The sequence below is a fragment of the Lissotriton vulgaris genome, chromosome 3_2 (assembly GCF_964263255.1).
Source record: "Lissotriton vulgaris chromosome 3_2, aLisVul1.2, whole genome shotgun sequence".
NCBI classification, from domain to species: Eukaryota; Metazoa; Chordata; class Amphibia; order Caudata; family Salamandridae; genus Lissotriton; species Lissotriton vulgaris.
In genome coordinates, this window is record NC_141690.1 from 250,297,976 (window position 1) to 250,315,800 (window position 17,825).

Consider the following 17,825-nt stretch of genomic DNA (forward strand, 5'->3'; position numbering starts at 1 on the left):
GAGGCGGGGAATTGAACACTGGTCCCGGGCTAGACCTCTGCATCAGGGTCTGCCGCTCTAATCATTGAGCCACACTTCTCCACTGTCAAATTGCATTCATAAAATAATCCTCAAGATTGAGATATATAATAGTGTCAGGAAACTCTGTTCTCGTATCACACCAGCCTTGAGGTATTTGAAATGCTTGGTTGCTTATCAGTACTCTTAATTACTCCGAGTCCAAGTCTTCCTGTCACATTCCTGTTATACCTGCTGCTCAGCCAGCGGGAGTGTGCTGTGTGGAATGTTGGTGCGTGGTGATGCATTGGAATGTTGGGTGCCTGTGAGTGTCAGTTGGAGTACGGCCTGAGCAGCAGGAAGGCTGCTCCTGGTGGGGCTTAGCATCTAGCCTATCCTAGGAGCTTACTATTGGAACTCATTACCTGGAACTGAGATAAATAAACCACCGTATATAATCTACACCTTATAGTATGGACCTTTTCTTTGTATTACAACAAGTCCTTACACAATGAGCAGTTCTCCTGCTTCACAGAAACCAATTACCCAGCTAAGCCAAAAAGTTCTCCCAAGATGGACCAATATTCTTTGCTTAGTAGGAGCTGGGGTTGAGATGGCTGTGGGTTAAAACCAGGGTTTGTCTCCCATGGGGCACCCCGGCCATGAACCCTGCCTCGAAAGGGCTGGATGCTACCTTTAGATTGAGGAGCAGGAAACGCTCTCTTAGAACAGAACTCTCTGCCCCTCAGAGAAAGGAGAACCGAAGTGGTCGATTTTCTGTGCCGAGCGGACTGTTTCACCATATCTTCAAGTTGGTGATCAAAGCTTTTAGAACCCTCAAAGGGAAATTTGATCAAGACTGATTTCTGCAAGGTGCCCGCTTTCCAGGACCTCATCCAAACATGGCGCTTCACTGCATTAGATGCTCTAGAAGCAGCCACAGAAGCTCACAGAGTATCAATCGAAAGGTCAGATAGAAATCTGAATTGAACCTCCATCATCGGCAAGAGGTATGCTGTATGTGCCCCCTCATGCAACAGCAGTGCTAGAGAGTGAAACTCCTTCAGGAAGGACTGTACCCTACAAGTGGTGTGGGCAGCCACTCTGAATTAGAAGCATAATAGGCACGCTGGACAGCGCCATCCGCCTTTTTATCCACTTGGCCAGGTAGGAGACCATCCTCATACACTACCATGCCATGCGAAGAGAGCCCAGCCGTAAGGATATCCACCATAACTGAAGGGGAAAAATCCTCAGAGAACCCCTCCAAAGGGTACTGTTTAGAAAGATAACAAGGAGGAAAAACAGTCTTATCAATGTCCTTCCTTTCATGCAGTATGACTTTGCGTACTGCAGTATGCAAGAGTAACACTTATGGGTCAGGGCATTAATTTCTATTTTAATAAATCCTCATCCATCCCATCCTCCAATGGGATTGGGAACCCCAGATTGTCTTTTGTGTTTGAACAAATCAGAGAGCCTACAGCCCAGCTCCCTGCACAAAGTATCCCCACTTATCTTCGTCATGCTCCCCCAGCTGCGGGACCTCATCATGCAGTCATTGAATCTTGGCAGGAACTGCCTCATTAATCAGGAGGTGAGGAGTATAGAGTGTGGGGACTTGTGTTGCACTCATGGAAGGCACTGCATGCTCCATATTCACCACATGCTGACCTTGCTGAATGCATTTCCTGACTCCGAAATGTTTCTATAGCAACGAAACACCGCCACCCCTGAACTCTTGTGGGAGCCACCATCTTGGAGTCAGGCGACGTCCCGGCGAATACAGGCCGGAAATGCAGGAAAACGCCACAAATCACTGCTGCCCGACCACTCCTTAGCAAGACAGAATAGACCAAAATGACTAGAGACTGCTGAAGCCAGCCTCAGAAAATAACCTGGGCCAAATAAGCAATGCTACAACAAGTACTAAAGCAAAAAGGAAACAGTACTTATTTCTAGACTTGCCAGGTAATGATTCTGCAGCACAGAAAAAAAGGAACAGCATGTGGCCATGACTACTTTGTGCATGATGGGTATTAGGCACCATCTGGGGAGAATTTTTGGCTTAGCTGGGAAATTGGTTTCTGTGGAGCAGGAGAAGTGCTCATTGCGCAAGGACTGGGACCGGAAAATGGACGAGGAGGTAATGGTTAATTTTAAAACTCACTTCACGTGATGCACTTTAAGAGAAAGGACTAATCTGGCCTGGTGTGAAAGGATACATTCCTCTTTGCGCTACCTCCATCTCTTCCATAGGATTTACTGCTCTTAAGGCATCAATAGCAACTGTTCACATAAAGGGCAGCAAAGTCTGCGGCACCCGATTGCATCTTACCACCCATGGAACACCTCCCAATTTCAGAGTGATTCAATTCAGTTTAGCAGATTTAATGAAAAAAAACAGTAAAAAGCAGTGAAAGGTTCTTCTCTTCTTTTGAATAAACAAGTCTGTCATTAACACAGGTATGCCTATAAGTGCTTCAGTTTAATAGGCACTTGCTTTCCACAGCTACAAAAGGCACCTCTGTTACAGCATATCTTAAGGGCAATTGTTCAGAAACTAAAAGAGAAGCTATTTGCTGCACTGATTACCACCGCCCTCATTACTAGTGACATGTTATTTTGTGATCCCTGCACAAACTCCTGCTTGCAGGAAACTGAATACATTTAGGGGCATATTCTCAAGGATATATTGCTGAGTTATCAGCAGTTTATCGCAGCCAAAGTCGCAAAATCTTTATCACCCCATTCACAAGCAGGTGCTAACAGCCGATATCACCAGTTTACCCGCGATAGCAGCCGCAAAAAACATCGCCACAGGTGACCCCAGCAACTATACCTAATGAGATGCAGAGTAGGCGTTCCCTTGCCAAAAACCACGACAAAACCACTCGCAACATTCTCAACGACCAGCCAGATTGGCGATAAGATCACAAAATAGGCGATAAGGCGCGTTAGCAGCGGGAAATTAACACCAGCTCTGACCTGGTGCAAAGTCAGACGACAGCCTGCACCACATAAGGAAGCCCAGCCCAGAGCCACACCTGAAGGGCAACAGATGCCATGGGGCCCCTGAACATGCGGGCCGAACACCCAAGAGGGCCACAACACCCACCGCCACCACCCCCAGAACAACCCCCCACCCCCCAGGCCCTACCCCGGGCATCCCCCACCTCCTCCGGACCAAGACACTGCACATCAACGGCACAAAATCATGAACAAAAGCACCCGCCTGATGTTGCACAATTACAACAATCAACAAACATGTGAGTACAGAAATCCTGATTCATTTATTCACCATTGAAAGACCAAACAAAATATCACATTCTAATTTGTCTCCAAACAACTATTCTGAAGAGTCATGGCCGGGCATCCCTGGAAAATCTGTGAGTCACAGCCTGCAAGACAATATCCAAGATAAGAAGGTGTGTCCGGCACTCATCAAAGGACAGGGAGAGAGAGAAAGAGAGAGAGAGAGAGAAAGAAAGAGAGTGAAATAGAGAGACTGAACAAGGATCGCAATGCCAATCGGGCCCTTGGCTTATGCAAACATGCCAACAGCTGCGTGTGTTTCAAAATTGGTGCACTCCAAATCACAGGCATCAAAGTCAGCGCAAAGGCCACATCACATTTAAGAAATGCAAGCAGTAGTCAGACTAAAAATAGATATGAAAGCTCCTTTGTCTCAATACACAAGGCGGAAGGCCAACCGAACCCCCAACCTTGTTCCTGAATGCAGCTGGCACACTCTGCGTGAGGTACCATACCAGCCTCCTATGACTCCCACACCAAGAACTGCGCTAATGAAAAACCAATGTGCCCACACATACTTGTCCCTGCACGACCTGCACCTGCAAGGGATGCCCTTGACACATTGGTTAAAAACTACCCATATGTCCAAACGTTGCACAGACATACGACTCATTGCCCAAAGCTGTGGCATATCGTCCACCGAACTGCCGCTGCTCTGAGGAGTGCTGGTGCTACAAGACCAACAAACACAATGGCAGGCATTCCCAGGCACATGCACAAACCCTGTCACCAGGAACTGTACCGTGCATGAATGCTGCATCTGTTGGGATCTGTGCCCATGGCAGTGTTGCAAATCAGTTTCCGTCTTGCCTACGTCACCTGCGTCCAGCCCTGGTTCCACTGTCTATCATGCACATTTGAGTGGCCCATGGATGTTTGCCTGTCCAACGCAACGGTAGCTGAATTGGATTATGACCTGACAGTGCGCCCCCTGTTAGCCCACGAACAGGAGTGTCACCGGGATAGCCGGGCATGGGATGCACTGACCCATGGCGTATGTGCTTGCAGTTGTGCATGGGAAATTGCACAACTCCTCGTGTGCAGTGACCACATCGAGGCGCTCCCCTATTAGGCTGTGTTGTAGATTTGTGAAACGGCGTGGACTGAGCACATCTACCAGGACCAGTTAATGAATTGGCTCACCCTGGTGTTCCTTGAACCCGACAACGACGTACTTTTGGAACACATTGCCCTTGAAGCTGCCCTTGCATTCATGGACGAGTAACTATGTTCCTGCAGCCATATCGGATTGTCACCCACAGCACAGGTCCCAACACCTTGTTGCATCGTGGGGAATGCTCCCATATCCCACCACAACAGTTGACATGTCTGCCTTTGTCTGGACTCAGAATGCATGTGCGTGGAACTACGCTTGTGTACACACACCTGTGCAAGGTGATGCAGTTCCATGGTCGGAGCAGCACATCGTCATTTGGCAACATTCCCACTTCAGACATACTGCTGGGGGGAGAGTACACACATGGCAATGTAGCACGACATGTGACCTTGTCGGACCCTTTCACCTGATCACTGTCAGTAGAGCAGACAGTTTGCGCAGTCCTGTGACACAGCACTATGCATATCCCATGGTTTGTGAGTTGTGTCCCCTCACAGGGGGCAATGAGCAGACGTCAAACATCACATGACTCGTCCAGCAAGGCAAGGTGGGCTGAGACCATTGCCATCCGTAATGATTTTGTGTACATTTGTTGCCTCCCCATTTCTTGCACCTCAACATGTTCCCACATTGCTTGTAAGTGTCTTAAGCATTTCCCTGCATGTTGTGGCCGTTGCCTTTTACGTACTGACACGCATATGCCAAAAAAGTATACACAACCTCACTGGTGTCTAACTGTGATGAGTGTTATTAGATTGACAAATCGTGTACCACAATGAGCATCATCCCTACACAGGGAGGGACTGACTGGCACATGGGGGTGGGTCCCTTTTGACAGCTCCACCTCTATGAGTCAGACTTTGTTTTGGGATAGATGCTGGCAGACCTGTGCACTTACGTGTCTTCAGCAATGTGAGTATGGTGTCCAACCTCTGACCATGTGGAGCAATGTTATAAATCAAAACAGAATGTGTCCACATAGATGTGTGTGGATAGGTATCCAAAGTGAAGTTCTGTTGTCACATGTGATGTAGGACACCACTTCTGGTCTGCTACCGATTTGGTCATTCCTAAACACAGCCCTATTCAATACATGAATGTGTACCTACGTTTGAGGGGTTGCGAGATTGTTTTTCATGTGCAATGAGGCCACAGCTAGTACGCACCTTCACAGTCATCTAATTGGCCATGTGGCTCAGGGTCAAACATGTGCATTGATGTAATTTACCAGGGTGTACCTTTCTTGTGCAATCATTGTCCCTACATCCAGCCATACTTTCATACTTAAGTGAACATAGTCATGACACATCTGTGTGATTTCGAATGTTTTATTCACATTCTGGTGAATGCCGGAGCTGGAGCTGTACATGGCCATGCCAAGCCCACATTACATGGTAGCCCAGTGGTGGGTCAACCATATCATAAGGGGATTGAAAAGTGAATTGGAAGAGGGAGAGTGCCGTCTGCAGCAGGATTGCTGTGTAATTTCAACCAATGAAGATATGGCAGTCCATGTTGGGGTCCAGGTGAATGTTGCAGATTGTTCCGAGGGTCCGTGAGAGGTGTTGTCCCAGGGCATGATGCATAGGGCTGATCCAAGCAGGGACTGGCCATATGGCAGCGATGGATGCTACTAACTTCTTCCTCACACAGTAATTACCACCCACATCGGACTCCTCTGATACTTCTTCTGTGGTCGGTGGCGTTGTAATGGCTGCATCACTGTGTGCTACTGACACATCAGGGGTCGGAGATGTGTGTGTCGAAGTTCCCGCAGCAGTTATCTAGGACAGGCTCATGACAGCAATGGCAAGATGAGGAACTGCAAGGCATGAAAGACCCAGCTTCATCTCACTGGTGTTCAGCTGTGGCAGCCATACTTCCAGCCTGTATCTGCTCCATGGTCTCCATTGTCCTGCGCATTGGTGCCAACTCTGTGCTGTCATCGCTGGTGCCTGTCTGACTAGACAGTTCTTGTATCCGAGTAATGGCCCCAGCGATGTCAGCCAAGAATTGTCGGGGAGCATGCTGCGGACAGTGGGTGTCCGTTAGGGACTGTAAGTGGTCCCTGATGGGACTCCGACACCCACGTATGGACCACGTATGGAATCGAGTTTGGCTGCCATGAGCTCGAAACCCACCCGCAGCTGCTCAGCCATCTCCACCTAGCAACCCAAAATACAGCGTTGATATTCCATGTATTATTCGGGGGGTCCTGGGAGACAGCCGTGGTGGTGTGTGTTTCCTGCTGTGTGGTATGTGCAGGGGGTGGTGTCACCTCGGGCAGCTGGGCTGCCCTGCTCCTGGGGGTGGGGTGCGAAGGCTGTCCATTAGCTGTTGGAGGGTGTCGGTGCATATGTGCGCGGTGTCCTCTTCATCATCACTGATGGGATTTGTGGTCTGCAGGAGGTGTTGATTGTCCTTCTGCAATGTAAAGGGGAGGTGCAGGTTAACAGAGTATTCCATGTATGTTGACGCTTTGCAGCTGTTTACATACAGACTGCATGACAATGTACACTGTGACTGTTATGGTGGAGCTGGCTATTTGATGGCAGACAGTGGGATTGTCGATTACATGACAGATGTGTGGTTGTACTCGTACATTATTGTCACACAGTGTCAGGCAATGCCAGATGTGAGTGGCCAGCTACTACGCACAAGCAGAACCTGTTTTGTCCTCTGTCCTGTGGTGTAGGTGTTGCACTCTGTACCACATAGCCATTATTGTTGATGTGCTGTGATTGCTATGTGTGTGTGCTGCATTGTGGCAGTGTTGCCCCAGCAGTTCGGATTTCTTGGACCCTTATGCCTTTGAGGTGGTGTGCCTTTGAATTGTGTGCTTTTCGGGGGCTGAAATGTTTGTGACTTGGGTCATTTTTGCTCTTGGACAGATTTTGTGCTTTTGTGCATTGTTTGTCTGCTGCGTGTAATGGACAGCATGGGTTGTGGGTGCACGTAGGTATGTCAGAGCGTTACCTGCTTCTTTAAGGATGTGATCCACACTGGTCCACCTCCATGTCGAATCGTGCACCATGTCATGTATTTTGACTGCAGCCATGCTATTGGTCATGCAGTGTCACTTGCATAGTCAGTGTGGCTCACACAGCCGCTGCTTTTCTGGATTCCGCACATGTGCATGAATAGGTTGTATCGTTGGTGATTTGGAGGGGGGCCATTTGTGCACATTGTGGACAGGGCACTTCTTGGTGTTTCTATGTGTGCTGCAGTGTGCCAAGGGTATCAGGGATATGTTCCACTATCATTGTGCATGTGCAGTGAGCTACACATGTTTGTGCATGTGTGCCATTGTGCCCATCTCCCCCGTCCCCCCAGTCCCTGGTCGTTACTCACCCTGTTGCTGTTTGATCAGGTCATATCGAGCTGTGTCCAGAAACCCCAACTCCTGCCACCGTCTCCACACTAGTGACTGTGGCCACCGTTTCCTCCAGCTCATCCAGCTCCTCCTGTGGCGCAGGACTTCCACCTCCAGTCGCATTTGCAGCCTTCCTGTTGGCGGCGAGTTTATGTTTGGTCTGGCTTTGCACATCACTCCAGCGCTTCTTCACCTCCTCCATTGACCTCCTCGACGATGGACTGCCATATTTCCGTTTGGGTTGCCAGTACCGCAGTGAAGGTGACGAACAGTTGTTGGTAGTGTTCTATCACCTTTGTGACGATGATGCGGTCTTCCTGCGGACTGAATCCCGTCTTCCTCTTCTCCTTGCCCTTCCCCGAACACGGGTTTCCTGGCTGGTCCTCCGTGAGGCTTGTGGGGTTCGGCTTGTCCTCTGCACTCGGTCGGGGTGCATCCATGGTGCTACGCAGTTTGATTTAGTTTTGGCGTGTTTTTTTTTTTTACTTTTATAGTGCATTTTTCCGCATGACGCGTGGGAATTGCAGGCCTATCGCTGGTTGTCACTGATTTTGGTATCGCGATTTGGGGCATCGCAACTTTTTGGGTGTTTGTGTTTCGCATTTTTTGTTTGTTGCGTCCATTTTTAAGCTGTCATTTAGCGCTACTATCACATGGTGCCACCGGGTTGGGAATTGGACGTTAAGAGGGTGTTATTTTCTCGCAATAGACTGCGATATGCAAAGTTGCGTTAATCTAAATTTGCGATGGTTATCACACGTTCTTGAGAATATGCTCCTTAGGTTAATTATAACATACTCACAATTTTTTCCCAGGTTAATTTCAGTAGGTGAAACCTACCAAAATGTACACAATTCTACCAAAGGAATATATATGTTAAATACCAAGGCTCAGATTCTCAAATGTTTAGCGGGAGGTTAGCGCTACTTTTTCAACGCAAACCGGACGCTAAACTTGTTTTGGGATTTACAAACCAACGCTAATTGGTATTATCATTAGTTTGTATATAGAGCAATGCAAAGCAGCACAACACACTGCTTTGCATTACTTTGCATCAAGGGGGTGTTACATGTGTGGTACATTGGTGCTACCATGAAACCACCCATGCTTTTGACACTTAGGGGCTCATTGGGATCGCGGACGGACTTGAGTCCGTCCGCGACCCCTGAGTAGGAGGGAACGTCCGCATGGGCTGCGGCGTTCCCTCAGTGCAGATTAGGATGTGACCGCCAGGGTGGCGGTCACATCCTATATCTTTAACATTGCGGCGGGTGCAGCTTCAAGCTGCACCCGCCGCAAAGTTAAAAATGCATGCACGGCATTTGCGTGCACAAAGCGGCAGGCACCGCGCGGTGCCTGCTGCTTTGTGCATGCAAATGCAGGGGGGTACCATAGGTACCCCCCATGTGCACCCCCCACCCCTCCTTCACCTAGGGGGCCCGCAACGGGCCCCCGCAGTGAAGTTACACATGCTTTTCCACGGCGGAAAGGGCGCTGCGGAAAAGCATGTTTCCCAACACATCGTAATCTGGCTGACGGTGTCTGAGAGACACTGTCACCATATCAGAGCTTTTCCGCCGCCGTTGTAAGCCAACCGCGGAGGAAAAGCTGCAGACGGAAACCAGGACCCACCAGCCATCCTAATGTGGCGGTGGGTCTTTGGTGGGTCCGGAGAGGATTTTCCGCATCCTCCAGGCCGGTGGTGGCTTCCGCCGGCCCGGAGGATGCGGAAAATCCTCCATCCTAATGAGCCCCTAAATCATATTCACTAACATTGATTGAAAGGGATTAATGCTGAAAATTATTTTTTTTCCATGTGCTACACTGTAGAGCACACATACAAAGTAGGAACAGCTTTTAAACTTGTCTAGGCATAGTATTTTGTACCCTTCCTGTACAAAACCTCTCCTTGACCTGTGGCACATATCCTAGTACTATGGTGCTAAGGTGTGTGCCTGGTGGACGGCAGCTGAAATCACACCGGCTCTAGGGAGCGGGAAGGAGAGTGACATATCTCTGTGAATATGATGCTCTCCTTTTCTCACTCTGTCACGCAACGCAGCATCTTTGGGAGAAGTTGTGCGTTGTCTGACACCTTTCGGAATCTGGGCTCAATACTTGTGTATTTTGGTGCACGAAACACCAAAATCTGCTTTTCATGCCTAATTTTAAATTGTAAAAATTGTAAAAGGAGGTAAATATTGCACCTGATAAATTCGGATCCCCTCGGTGTCATGTTCTAAAAGGTGCAATAATGTACACGTCTTTCCCGAGATATTTGCAATGAGGGCCTCTACTGCAATCGTGACATGCAAGCTTAAAACCTTTCCTTGAGAGGTTTCCAACTCTTTGGGCATATTTACAAAGAAATGTCACAGTGCAGCGGTGCAGACAATTTAGCAGCGTTGTGCTGCATCATTAGGAAATGCAGGGATGTGCAATATTCACAAGAATATGGCATAGCCCTTTGTTTTCTCTTGCACTGGTGCTAAAAAAGCTGCCTAGCGCCAATGCAGACACCCTTGCGCCATAGTGAAAGCGTGCCTGCGTTGCAGGGATGATTGTTTATGTGCAGGAAATCTTCCTGCACATAAACAATCATTAAAGGAGATTTTTTCCTTCTATGTGTGTTGCAAAATGCAGCACACATAGAAAGAGCAAAAAAACAAGGAGAAATAAAAGTATTTCTTCTCGTTGCGCCACTTTAATGCCTGCTTTTCAAAGGCGTTAGTTTTTGCTGCTGCTTCAGATTTACAGATCCTTGTAAATCTGGGGCTGCGTCAACAAGCAATGGATGTTGTGGTGAAATAGCCACAGAAAAACCTATTGCATGCTCCTTTGCCCTAAAAAACTGCGTAAAAGGGTACGATATTTACAATGTGGCGTTAAGCCATGCAAAGTGACTTAGAGCAGCATTGTAAATATGGAGCAGAGCATTGCGCCACAGGGACCTCTAGAATAGTGATGCTCTGGTGGCGCAAACCCTTGTAAATATGCCCCTTCATTTTAATGTATTAAAACATGTGATCTTTTCTGATAGCACCTTCCCTTTATCCCTCACCCGTTACACTTCATGTTGTGGCTCTCAGCAGCATCTTACCTGGGCCTTCACTTCTGTTCTGCACCAAGCTAATTGTGGACTATGTCCGAATGTTGTAATACATTCTAGCAACAGTGAGTCTTTGGTACACAGACAAAATATCGAGTTTTAAATTTCGATATACAATTATATCGAAGTTTAAATATCGATGGGACAAAATATCGAAGGTAAGTAATATCGACAGTCTTAATATCGATATTAGTATGATATCAGTAATATCGAAGTTGTAAATATCGATGTCAATAATATCGAAATAAATAACTTCGATGTTACTAATATACATTTTTAAATAAATTTAGTGTATATTATATTGTATTTATTATGTTTTATTATTTATTTTTAATGTAATTTAATTAAATATTGTCTTTTACTACTGTAGCGGGTTGTGGGTTTATAGGTGAATAGGGTGGGAAGTAATTTAATTATGTTAAATTAATTATTAATTAGTAGGAATTATTAATTAATTAATTGAGAAATAATTTTTAATTAATTTTAATTAATTGATTAATTGATAAATATGTTCTGTAGCGGGTTATGGGTTTATAGTGGAATAAGGTGGGAAGTAATTTAATAATAATTAATTAATTAATATATGTTTGTACATATTTTAATTAATAATTAATTGGTAATTAATTTATATTAATTCGTTAATTAATTAATATAATTTTGTACATATTTTAATTATTAATTAGTTGGTAATTAATTAATATTAATTAGTTAATTACATTAATTAGAGTAATTTTTTTAATATATAATTCTTTGTTATTCTTAATTAATTAATTGGGAAAAATAATATTAATTATTAAAATAAATTAATTACAGCTAATGTGCTAATATATTTACTTTATTGCTATTGTTAATTAATAATTAATTGGTAATTAAATAATATTAATTAATTTTGGGTAAAGGAGTATTTTTAGGGTTCAGGGTCAGTTTTCAGTTTTTGGGTAAAGGGGTATTTTTAGGGTTCAGGGTCAGTTTTCAGTTTTTGGGTAAAGGGGTATTTTTAGGGTTCAGGGTCAGTTTTCAGTTTTTGGGTAAAGGGGTATTTTTAGGGTTCAGGGTCAGTTTTCAGTTCTTGGGTAAAGGGGTATTTTTAGGGTTCAGGGTCAGTTTTCAGTTTTTGGGTAAAGGGGTATTTTTAGGGTTCAGGGTTAGTTTTCAGTTTTTGGGTAAAGGGGTATTTTTAGGGTTCAGGGTCAGTTTTCAGTTCTTGGGTAAAGGGGTATTTTTAGGGTTCAGGGTCAGTTTTCAGTTTTTGGGTAAAGGGGTATTTTTAGGGTTCAGGGTCAGTTTTCAGTTTTTGGGTAAAGGGGTATTTTTAGGGTTCAGGGTCAGTTTTGGGTTTTTGGGGTACAGGGATATTTTTAGGGTTCAGGGTCAGTTTTGGGTTTTTGGGGTACAGGGATATTTTCAGGGTTCAGGGTCAGTTTTGGGTTTTTGGGGTACAGGCGTACAGGGTAAAAATAAAAAAAATTACATTAAATCAATTAAATGAAATAAAAAAAAATTACAATAAATTATTAAGTGTTTTATTTATTTTAAATGTATATGTATTAGTTTTAATTTTGTTTTAATATTTTTTTAATATTTGTAAAATTATATGTATTTTACAATTATTTTTACATTATTATTAATACATTTAAAAAAACGATATTTTTAATTACGATATATTTGTACTACGATATTATTTTTTCGATATTTTTGTACTTACCTTTATGAAGATATGACTCCGATATTTTTGATGTCGATATTTTTGTGCCGATATTTTTGTATTTCGATATTGTGTCTGTCGATATTATGTCAGACATTCGAGTCTTTATCCTGAGCACAATCAATAATGTTCAAGAGTTCGTAAACGTATAGTTGTTGGAAACTTCAGGGCATATTATCAAGGGCATTATCGCTGCTTTAGCTGGACTTTTTCCCACGAAAGCTATGATAATTTTATTGCCCTATTAGTAAAATGTCGCTAACAACAGTTAGCAACAGCTTTTAGGCGATAGCGAATGGTTTGGGGCCCGCTTTGCATGTCAGCGATATTTATCGCTAATGACATGCAAAGTGGGCGTACCCAACCTGTTAGCGACTGAAAGCAGTCACTAACACAGCTATCGCCTATTATCAACGCAGTCAAGCGATAAAACAATGCGCGCTGAGCGCGAATATGGCCAAAACCTAACGCCTGCTCAGACCACTTCTTAACCTGTATATCCAATTGGAGTTGGATATTCAGGTTAAGACCCTATTGGCGTTAATGCCTGTATATCGCTGGATTCCCAGCGATATTCATGCATTTCTCCGCTATCGCCGGATGTTTTATTGCTTTAGAGATAAACATTGCTAATAGCATGTTATCTCTGCGATGAAATCCGGCTATGCGCGGCGATAAAAAAAATATCGCTAAGCTCATTTAGCGATAAATATCGCTAGTTGTTGATAATATGCCTCTTTATCTTTAATTCCAATTTATTCTATATTTATTCCTTCAGAAACTTATAAACGACGGCGAGTACTCCAAGTGAACATATCAACGCCGATATGCTCACTTGGAGTACTCTCCATCGCTTATAAGGTTCTGAAGGAATAAATACAAAACAAATTGTATATGGAATTAAAGATAATCTTCCAGTTTCTTTTTGCCCTGAGGAAGTCAGTGGGCGATGACACAATGACGAAACACGTGTTGGCTACATTTATCATCTGGCTGTGACTATATCAACCAAGAGTAACGATACACTATTGGATGTGATTCTACTGAAATAAGAAGTGAAAACCTGGAATTAAAGAAGTTGTTTCCAACAACTATATGTTTACGAACTCTTAAATATTATTGATTAGGCTCAGGATAAAGATTCATTAGGGCAGATTAGCAAGAACCTCGTTAAAACGATCTCCGTTTTAGCGGCAGGAAACTGCCGCTAAAACGGCAATAATGTGCTTAATAATATACGTTATAGAATTCCAATAGAAGCCCATGTTAGATGTCCTGCACATCTAATCTGGGCTTCTATTGGAATTCTATAACGCATATTAGCAAGCTAAAACGGCGATAATTTTAACGAGCTTCTTGCTAATATGCCTCCTAGTTACTTATGATTTTGGGGCTTGTCAGTTCAAAAGATTTCTTGAAACGTGGGGTGGCCGTTTCTCTTTTATCCTTTTGAGCATCCAGAGAATTTTAGGAATATTGATTTTCCCTACGACTTTGCGCCGAATTTGACCCAACCGTGCTCATCACAAAAGTACATTCTAGCAAATTAGCAGCTGCAACGTCTGGCTTCCGAATGATTTATGAAGGCCCTTATTTCGAGTGGCCTTGTTTCCTATGCTTTAATTACCACACAAGATAAATTCACATTCCGAGATATTTGGACTTTAACAGGTGCAATAGTTACTGTCTGTAAAATGGGGCATAACTTGCATTTTTGTGCTTAAAGAACCTAAATCTCATGTCTGTATTTTTTCAGAAACATCCGTCCTGGATCGCTGCGACTGCACACAATCCAATTCCGCTAGGCATGTAACAGGAGTTGAGGCCTAGCAGCCATATGTGAACTCGAATGCCTACTCTCCGACTTAAACACTTAAGAGGAAAAAAACAAAGGGAAAAGCATCATCAGCCCATTAGCCTCACCTTTAATTAGAGTGCTTAGAATCTGTAGAAGTCTTGTAGAAAGCGCTGCATTATTATGTTGATGTCTCAGCATTTGAGATGAACCTTCAGGCAAGACATGAAAATGTGATGCGTGTCTGAGTTAGATTGGTGTAGTTATAACGCAGGCTATTACAACGCCTGCTGTTACAACGCGGTTTTTACATCGCATACCATTACAACGCATAGTGCTTTTAAGCGCTGGATAGTGAATTATTTAATTTACTATTCCAACTCCAGTCCCCGTGGATAGTAGGGAAGGTGTTGGATAGTAAATTAAATATATTCCCTATCCTAGAGCGCCCCCCAGCGCAATGCGTTGTAATGGTTTGCGTTGTAATGGTTGCGTTGTAATGGTAGTGCGTAGTAATAAATGCGTTGTAAGTGATGTTCCCCATCTGAGTTGCATCAGAGGTCGATAAAATGTGCGCAAAAAATACGAACAAGGATTCTGCACAAAATGTGCCAATAGCTCTTCTCATCGTCACAATGGAAAAAATTCCAACAAAGAATGATGCAACTAGTACTTCACACCCCCTGTGCTCCCTCCACAGCCACAACGTGCGCAGATTTATGTTAACTGGCTCATCCCCAGGGATGCGCCAGTTAACATGCCCCACAGTGCGCCACAGCTCCGCCACCCATGGTGCGCCACATTTACAATGCTACCATGGTGCAAAAACGGCACAGATGCGTGAGGCATCTGTGCCGGAAATGTGGCGCATTGCTGGAGTTGCGTCGCAAGCGCGGCGCAGCTCCAGCAAGGCTCGGGGGTACACCATCTGCACAATGCTGCGTCAAGACCTACGCCTGCTTCAAGCAGGCGCAGGGTTTTGACGCAGCATTGCCCTGAAACTGACTGAGTGAAATCTCATAGATTTCACTCAGCCACTTTCAGGAGGCGTTCCTGCGCAGGAACGCCCCCCCCCTAAGCAGGAACGCCTCCTTATGGCGCAGTGCTTTACAACGTGATGCATCTCCTAGATGCGTCACGTTGTAATTAGGGCGCATTGTTTGCGCCGCAGTTGCTTCAAAAAAAGTGACGCAATTGCGGCGCAACGGCCTCATAAATCTGCCCCTTAATTTGTGAACAGGGAAGTGCATCTGTCAATTTCGCTGCGCATGCGCGACTTTGAGTATGCATACTTGAGATTTGCCGTGCAGGGCACGTTTGTTTGTACCCTTTGAGCCCGGTTGTGCACAAGTAGTACAGACTGTATGTAAAAGCACCTGATCCCTACAAGTACATTGGTTTCTGTGCAACAAGACATTCCAGAAAAGAGGAGAACCTCGACCCTGCTCAAGGGCCGGGTCGCTCCCCTGCTGCCTACAGCACCACCTATGCGCGCTCTCTCCCGCTGCTGCCGTTCCTGACTGGGGTTCGAACCTCCTGTGCCCAGCTCAGCCCGTGGTTTGTTTTGCATTAACTCTTTATTTTGACTGCTGTATTTTCTGTACTTGTTTTCCCTTCTGCTTCTGTTTCTCTTCGTTGCACCCCTCCAAACCCCCCGCAGCCCCCCACTCTTGCCTTCTGTGTCCACTGTTCCCGTCGCTTCCCCCTTGGCCACTCCCCCTCGCCGCCCCGCTCCCCCCTCCCAGCTGCTCCTCCCTCCGTCCTCGCCTCATATGGTAGCCACCGCCCAGACGCGGCCAGCGGGCGCGCCAAAGGCGCGCCAAAGGCAAGCCCGTCTGCGCTCGTCCGCACCTGGAAAACGCCCAGTGCCAGGACCCCTGGACCCCTGGACCCCGCGCACTCCACAACGCCAGACTCCGATACGACGCCAACACCCTCCATGCTCTCATTGCCGGCCGAGACCACCGCTGTTTCCAGGCCGCCCCAAAACGCACCTGCGGACCCTTCTCCTGCCACACCTGCAACTTCAACTGCAACAGAATCACCAAGTCAACAAGGACCGGACCCAACCACCTCCAATGCATACTCCTCAACACCCGCTCCGCATGCAAACACGCCGTCGAGCTCTGGGACCTGCTCGACACCTCTTCCCCAGACATTGCCTTCCTGACCGAGACCTGGTGGAATGACTCCTCTGCACCTCACATCGCCATGGCCAACCCAGACGGCTCCAAGATCTCCCGCAGAGACCGCACCAATGGAATCGGAGGAGGAATAGCCATCATCCACAAGTCCACCCTCCAGGTCCACACCCTCGCAGACGACTCCCTCAACTCCGCCGAACACCTCCACTTCCGGATCCACACCGACCCCAACACCACCCTCAGAGGAAGACTTGTATACATACCCCCCGCACCACGGGCCCTGTTCAGCGGCTCCATCGCCGACCTCGCCAGCACCCACACACTCGCCTCCATGGACTACATCCTCCTCCGGGACCTGAACTTCCACCTCGAACAACAACGACGCCAACTCCGCCACCAGAATCGCCAGCCTCGCCAACCTCGGCTTCAAACAGCCCATCCATGCCGCCGGCCACACGCTTGACCCCGTCTTCTCCACAAGCATCCATGTCGCCATCAACAACACCACCGAACTCCACTGGACCGACCACCACTGTATCCACTTCACCTTCAAGAAACCAACCACGCACCACCGCACCCAACTGCTGCCCTGCCGCTGCTGGAGTAAAGTCACAGAGAACCAACTAACCTCCACCCTTGCCCAGAGCCCACCCACCGACCATACTGACGCAGACCAGGCCGCCCGTGACCACAGATAGTTGATCGACAACTGCACCAAGACTCTCACCCCGCTCAAGAAACCCTCCATCAACCACCCCAACAAGAAAGCCGCCTGGTTCACCGAAGAACTCCAGACCTCCAAACGGACATGCCGGAAGCTGGAGAAGAAATGGCTCCACGACCGCACAACAAACAGCCACGCAGCCCACAAGGATGCCATCCGCAGACACCACCACCTCATCAGAACAGCCAAGAGATCTTCCTTCAAAGCCCACCTAGATAACTACGCACAAGATAGCAAAGAGCTCTTCAACATAGTGAAGTAACTCTCTAACCACAGCGCCAACACCAACGACATTCCACCCTCACAAGATCTGTGCGACTCACTGGCCACCTTCTTCCATCGCAAGATCGCCGACATCCACGACAGTTTCAACACCCCGTTCGTGCCGACCACGACAGACCCCACCCTGAACACCACCTGCACCAACCAGCTGACCTCCTGGGCCCACGTCAACGACGACGAGACACGCAAGGTCATGAACTCCATCCACTCAGGATCTCCATACAAGATAAGGTCACATTCCGAGATATTTGGACTTTAACAGGT